Raw genomic sequence first — 8,135 nt, 5'->3', positions numbered from 1 at the left:
TGAGCAATAAGGTCCAATTGGGAAGAGGTGAGACTGTTGATGTTCCGAAAGAACTGGTCATAACGAAATAAAATCCTGTATCAAAACTCAGAATCATAGAATTGTAAAGCTGGAAAGTACCCCGAGGGTCATCTACTGTAGTTCAATCCCCTACAATGCAGGAATCTCAACTGGATTGTACATGAGAGGTGGCCATCCAACCTCTGCTTACAAACCTCCAAGGAAGGAGAGTCCACAACCTCTCATTGGAGTCTGTTAACTTGTTAATAATCCTTCAAATGGATGCCTGAAAATGGCTATGTGGTCTACCCCCCCCCCCCCCGGGCAGGCTCCTGTGCCATGAGAATGGCAGTCAGTCAGAAATTCAGCAGAGGTGGTTGAAGGAAGCAGGGAATAAATGCAGAATATAAAGAACTGTGTTTAAAGTCACTTCCAGCACAATGTTTTCTTAGTAGCCCCAATGTCTCTAGCAGGGCTTGCTTCACACTCATTATGTTTAGGATTGAAGCCTTTCCTGTCTTAATGAGCAATTGGGTTAAGCATTGCCTGAATACCTTTTTCTCCTGCTTCCATCATTAAAAGGACTATACTTTATAGTGGAGATAACCTTTCAATTACTATTTTACTACAGGGTCAAGAGGAAGAATTACCACTAAGTTATAGTGAAGAGATATTCTTCTACTGCAGAATCCTGAATAGGGAGCAGGGATTTCCAATCACCACCAATCAATCTCTTGTTCCCTTTCCACCTTTAACCCCTCAATGCAAGGAGATAAGAATATATGTTCCAACATCATTTCTTCTAATAGCAAACTCAGGCTGTGAGTGCCGACAGGACTAGAACCAAAAAGGGACACCTGAGCAGCAAGACCAGCGTATCAGCAAGCTTTTGAGGAAACCTCATGTTTACAGCAATAGGACAAAACTTGTTTTTTTAACAGCTAAAAAGGCAACAACAACCATAAAAAATGCCAAATGCAGACTAATAAGGACTGCTCAGTAGCTATGGAATGTGGTACAGCTGGAAAAGCAAAGCAAAACCTGGTGTGGATTGTCCCACTTGGAAAATTTGGCGGGCAATCTGAAGGGAGCATTCCTTGAGGAAGAACACAGCAGCAAATAACAACAACGACAACAACAATTTATTTTTTATACCCCACCCATCTGGCTGGGTTTCCTCAGCCACTCTGGGTAGCAACCCAACAGAAAATTAAAAACACGATAAAACATCAAACATTAAAAACTTCCCTAAACAGGGTTGCCTTCAGGTGTCTTTTAAAGATAAGATAGCTACTTATTTCCTTCACATCTGAAGGGAGGGCGTTCCACAGGGCGGGCGCCACTACAGAGAAGGCCCTCTGCCTGGTTCCCTGTAACCTCACTTCTCGCAGTGAGAGATCTGCCAGAAGGCCCTCGGCGCTGGACCTCAGTGTCCGCGCTGAATGATGGGGGTGGAAACTCCCTATCTCCAAGAGAACTTAAGGGCTTCTGTTCTTGACCAGCTAAAGTCCAGAAAACAACTCCTTTTAGGAAAGCTGCATACTGCAACATTTTATTGCAAGTCTGAAAGCATGTGATTATGAGCAAGGTTTCCTTACCCACTCAGCCTTATGTTGTTCCCAGTATTCTGGGTGTAGGAAAAGCTTCCTGTTTAATAGTCAATCTGCCTCACTCTTTCTAGCAATTCAAGGCACTGAGAGGACTACAGATTTCTATCCTGAAAAGACAGCAGATCTAGGCAGAAGCAGTAACTTTCATGATGCTCTCCTCCATGCTTTGAAAAGCTTCACCTGTTGATTCCTTGATACCTAAGCTGTTAAAGGAACAGGCCAGAGTAACCAGCAACACTACGAGGCCTATAGTAGTTTTGTTAGTAAAGGCCGTGCTGTACGGCAGTGTGTTCCGATCCTACCTCTAGCAAGCAGCATTAAATGGGTGCACATGTTACGGTATGCCAGAGTGGGCCATCATTTTTTATCACCAATGCTTCTTAGCATCTCAATGAAGCCACTGGGAGCAGCCATGGTGAGTTTTTGGGGTGGGATGTCATTAGTACACCAATGGCACTCAGCTCTATGGTCACATCCTTGCCATACATGTAAATCATTCTTGTACCACTTTGACTGTTGTGGCTCCTCCCAAAGAATCTTGGGAACTGTAGTTCATTAAGGGCGCTGGGATTTGTAGCCCACTGGAGGATCTCATAACAGCTCTCAGCACCCTTAACAAACTATACTCCCCAAGATTATTTGGGGAAAGCCATGGCCATCAAAGTGGCATAAGGGTGTTTTAAATGTCTGGGGCATCATTTTTTATCTCTCTGATATATCTGGATCAGGTGAGGCTGTGCTGGCTCTGGACTGCGGCTTAGACCAATCAAGGTCCTTACCTGTCTTGGTAAAGGGGGAGGGGTCACAGGTATGGGGGCAGGGCAGTTCACATCTTATAAAGGAGAAGCACTGCAGAATGTAGACTTCCTAAAATGAGTTGTTTTCTGGACTTTAGTCATTCTGGAAGAGTGTGTTGTTTAGTCTTTTACTCATGTCTGACTCTTCGTGACCCCATGGACCACAGCATTCCAGGCACTCCTGTCTTCCACTGCCTCCCGCAGTTTGGTCAAACTCATGCTGGTAGCTTCGAGAACACTGTCCAACCATCTCATCCTCTGTCATCCCCTTCTTGTGCCCTCCATCTTTCCCAACATCAGGGTCTTTTCCAGGGAGTCTTCTCTTCTCATGAGGTGGCCAAAGTATTGGAGCCTCAGCTTCAGGATCTGTCCTTCCAGTGAGCACTCAGGGCTGATTTCCTTAAGAATGGAAGAGTACCCGTTGCTAATTTTTTGGGCAGCGGGTTGGGGGATGTGGAGGAGGTCCTCATATATCACTATCTTTAACACGACAGGAAGAACTTCAACAGGTCTAGCCTTTCCTAACATGGCTATGCATTAATGAGGGGAAATAAGGAGGGAAGCTGAATCTGGCGCTTTGAAAGCCAGCGCAGAAAATGTCCTCAACACATTTCTTTCCCGCCACCTCCTCCACATGTACTGCAGCAAATCTCTGCAAAAGGTCACACAGCCTACACTTTGGATATGTCTAACAAGCATGCAGCAAATTCAGCGATGACTCCACATCGACTATGTGTTATTGGTGGGGGAATATATATATATATATATATATATATATATATATATATATATACCCTGTCCAACTGTTTAATTAAAAGAAATAGAAATGATTTCTTTTTTTATTTTAATGGAGTAGTATTGCTGGAGTTCTAGGAAGCGTGAGGAGAAAACAGGGCAAATCTGATTTCAGGAGGAGCTATGTTGGCACCTGAGACAGAATCTTGCCCCCCCAATGTCAAATAACCAATATGGTGACTCTCCATAAAAAGCAGCAAGAGAATGGGGAAACTTAATTCCTTCCCTCCAAATGCCTTTATTTTGGAGATGAGTCATATGATTGTTTCAATGGGCTGAATTTCTTCACAGCTGCCCGGTCTCTGGTGCTTGGGTGGTCACTGAAACCTGGGTAGCATTTGATATTGGCAGCAAGTTTGGTGGGGAGCCCTTCTGAAGACTCAGACCATTGGCATTGGCAATTGCTCAGAGGCACCAGCTGTCTGGTGCTGCACCTGAGAAATTGGCATATGATGTTTTCTTACAGCATGGGGAGTAGCATGTTCTACTAACTGTCGCTCCCCTGCTGACAGGAGAAGAGAGACACTGAGCCATCCCTGGATAGCACTGGACCTATCTACCGCTGATTTGCTACAGCTGGCTGTGGCACCACACTTCTGGGTGGGAGGGTAGGATGGAGAGATTAAGGGAGGAAATTGTTGGTTTAATGTGAATGGTTTTTGTTTATTTTCTAGTTAGTGGTTGGAAGTATCACTGTAGTATTTGAGTATTGTTAATTATGTTTGCTGCTATTTATATTGTGTTGGCTTGGTTTTTCCATAAATGCTATGTTATATGAAATATTTGTGTATTATATAATTCTCCCTTTCCCCTACCATGGTATTATGTATTGTATATTTTTCTTTAAGTTACTTGTGCAGCTTCTTGGTGACAAGTGACTAATAAGTTTAATAAATAAAATAAAATAAAATAACATCTGCTGATCAATTTTATTTTATTAGCTTCTTACATTTATATTCCACCTTTCATCCAAGTTGCTCGAGATGGTGTAACTAGTTCTCTGCCTTCCACTTTTCATTCTTGAAAAAACACGTGAGCTAGCTTAGGCTGAGAGTGAGTGACTGATTGCCCAAGGTCATTGGGTGAGCTTTATGTGGAGATTTGAGGTCCTAGTCCGACAGTCAAACCACTATATCACACTGACTCCTGCCACACTGGCTGTTAAAAGCCATGGTACAGAAGCTGAAAAAAGAAGTGGTGGCCCTAATATCATTTCTGTGCAAGAAAACTTTGTGTGGATTATGTGAACATCTGCACACTCAAGACATAGGGCCATACCTAACAGAGTTGTCCTGCTGACACAAGGACTTCCACCTGTGCCGTGGGTCTCCTCTCCCTTTCCCCACACCCATGCACCCCCATTTTCTCCAGAGTGTTGGAGGAACCCTAAGGAACAGATTTGGGGAGGATGGTGCAGTCCTGTTGTACAGGCAGAAATTATTACACTATGTTGGATGCAATTCTTAATCTACAAGCAGATATGGTTTCCTTATATGAAAGGGATAGCCAGGTAGGTAAATGGGGCAAGGGAGGGTTGCCAACTTTTTTCTGGCAGGAACCCTCTTTGCCATCTGTGCAAAGTTTTACCTGCTAAATTTCTGTTTGCTATGAAGCATGGGTATTAAAGGCTCACAACCTCTGCTGGGGGAAAAAGTTGGCAATGCTACTCTGATTCTCCATGCAGTGTATATTGTAGAGAAATTGTGATGAAGGAGTAAATATAAATAGCAGCTACTATGTGACATGTGGCAGCCATGTAAGATGATTTTAGACCAGAGGCTAAACTAAGGTTGCAACCAGATCAGAGTCCCCTTCTGCTAGAATTAAAACAGAGTTTCGACACTTAATATAGTGCTAAATTAACCAGCAATGCACTTTACCCGTGGCTAAGATCCTCCTATAATGTTTGCTTAAAATATTGACTTTAAGAAATAAAAGTTAAAGCAAACAGAGTACAGACAAGATTAAGATCCTCTTATAATGTTCACTCGTACTAAATGCCATTCAGGGAAAGTTACCAGAAATGTTAATTTTAAGAATCCGCTTTGTGGGTTAAACCTTTTTATTGCTTTCTGATCAGCATAGATGGTGGACCAGTGATAACTGCCTGTTGAATTGCCCATGTTTCAGCTCATCAATTCCCCTTTCAGGTTTGTTGATTTGTTTAATGCAGACTTCCTCCAGATGTTTTTGGCCCACAACTGCCATGATCCCTAGCTAGCAGGACCAGTGGTCAGGGATGATGGGAATTGTAGTCTCAAAACATCTGGAGGGCCGAGGTTGAGGAAGCCTGGTTTAATGCAAAATTGAGCTGTATAGCTACCAGCATCTATGTATAGCTACCAGCATCTTGCTGAGTCTGGCCAAAGGCCATCTAGCCCAGCATCCTGTTCCCACAGTGGTCAATTTGATGCCCATAAAAAAGTAAAGGTAAAGGGACCCCTGACCATTAGGTGCAGTCGTGAACGACTCTGGGGTTGCGGCGCTCATCTCGCTTTATTGGCCGAGGGAACCAGCGTACAGCTTCCAGATCATGTGGCCAGCATGACTAAGCCGCTTCTGGCGAACCAGAGCAGTGCACGGAAACGCTGTTTACCTTCCCGCTGGAGCGGTACCTATTTATCTACTTGCACTTTAGGAAGTCCAAAAGCAAGACCTGAGTGCAATAGCACTTTTCTCACCTGCAATTCCCAGTAACTGGTATTCAGAGGCATGCTGCCTCAACAGTGGAGGTGGAATATAGCCATTATGGCTAGTAACCATTGATAGCTCTCCATGGATTCATCTCTTGGAATTCAATCGCCACAGTTCAGCAAACAATATCTCAAGTAGTATATCTGGTTGAATGCAAACTTTCCCCTGCAAAACAGGTGAAATCACCAACTTTTAAGGATCCAGCTGATGCACAAATATGGCTTCTGAAATCCAGGCAAAGGGAGTGGTGGAGAGTCCAAGTCTGTGACTAACTTGGCCCTGCAGTGCTGATACTACCAGTCATTGGTCACTTCATTGATTCTGAGGCAGTGAATCATGATGACTATGTGGTTTGATTGCCAATACAAAAAGGAATCCTAGCTAATTCTCAGGATTCGCTGCTGGTCTAATAATATTCAAGTGGTTTTAGATGGGTTTCAGAATTAATCCCCTCCATGAGCAGAGAGGAGCAGGGTGTGGAAGATGGAATGGAATTTGCTCTTCAGCTGCCAGTGTTGCTTGGCAAGAGAGCGTGTTCTGCCAAACTGGCTTGACAAGCAGGCAGTGTGATGAATGGAGAAGCCCAGATTTATAAAGCAAGCGGTGGTTTTTAAAAATTACTTTTGCTTAAGAGAGGGAAGAAGCCTTGCTATCCCATTTTATGTGTCTCTAATACAGTTTGTCGGCTGTTGCTATGAAAACATATGCCAAATAAATCAGCCATATTCATCACAAACCATCTTATATGGCATCAGATTTTTTGTCCACCAAGCCCCATATCGTCTACTGGCAGCGGATTTCAAGCAGAGGTTTTCACATCTGCTGCTCACCTAATACATTTTAAACTGGAAATATCAAGGATAGAAACTGGGACATTATGAATGACATCTATCCTTCCACTCTATTCTATTCTTCTCTTCTATTCACCCACTTACCGTAGATATACCACTGAGCTATGGCCCCTTTTGAACTACTCATTCCCTAAGGCTGCAGTCCAAACTCCACTTAACAACAACAACAACAATTTATTATTTATACCCCGCCCATCTGGCTGGGTTTCCCCACCCACTCTGGGCAGCTCCCAAACGAATGTTAAAAACACAATACTGCATTAGACATTAAAAACTTCCCTAAACAGGACTGTAAAGAGTACTTACCAGGCTGGTAGTAAGCCCAATTGAATTCAATAGGATTTACTTTTGAGCAAGGATGATGCTGTACATCTGTGGAATGGCTTCCTTACTTGAACCAGTTTCTTGGTTGGCTATGTTCCATCTCCAGTCTTGTAGGCAGCATGCCTCTGAGTGTCAGTAGCTGGGAATTGTAACTGGGGAGTGCTGCTTCCGGATTCCCATAGGCAACTGGTTGGCCACTGTTAGAACAAGATGCTGGACTAGATGGCCCACGGACCCCTTGTGCTTTAAAAGAGACACCCTTCCACCACCTTCAACAATCATCTCCCTCAAATGGCATTTTTTTGTGTCCACTTGTTTTGTTTGTTTGTGTTTTGAACCCCCTCAGGTATGCATATTCCTGAAGCTGAGCAAGACCTGTCACTTCAGAGAAGAAACTCTTGCTTCACTGACTGGGTTTTGTGTAGTTGTAAGTAATATGTGACCTCCCTCCATCAGAGACAAATGTCCTGTTTTATGGAGATGAATGAAAAGTGTGGTAAAAGACCCTTGATCTTGATGAAGGCTGTTAACGGTCAGTTGACTCCAACCTATTTCAGATTTTGTTATATACAGTGGTACCTTGGGTTACAGACGCTTCAGGTTACAGATGCTTCAGGTTACAGGCTCCGACAACCCAGAAATAGTACCTCGGGTTAAGAACTTTGCTTCAGGATGAGAACAGAAATCGTGCTCTGGTGGCGTGGGGGCAGCAGGAGGCCCCATTAGCTAAAGTGGTGCTTCAGGTTAAGAATGGACCTCCGGAACGAATTAAGTACTTAACCCGAGGTACCAATGTATTCATTCAGCAAACAAAATAACAATATAGAACAATTATCAAACAATAAAAATAAAATATATTCTGCTTTGCATTTTGAAATATTTGTGAGCAATGCACATCAACACTTATTCAGATTTCATAACCAGGATGGCTCCTGAGATGAAGCACGAGGTTACCACTTATGTTTGGATATGATTGGATGCCATTCTGAATGGTGAACCAAACCTTTCGTAACTGCACTGATTTTTTGTTTATTATGATTCCCAAGCAATGCAGGGTATGATGC

Source organism: Podarcis bocagei (genome assembly GCF_964188305.1).
Source record: "Podarcis bocagei genome assembly, chromosome: 6".
NCBI lineage: Eukaryota > Metazoa > Chordata > Lepidosauria > Squamata > Lacertidae > Podarcis > Podarcis bocagei.
The sequence above is the reverse complement of the archived record's forward strand: the minus strand, read 5'-3'. Positions refer to the sequence as shown.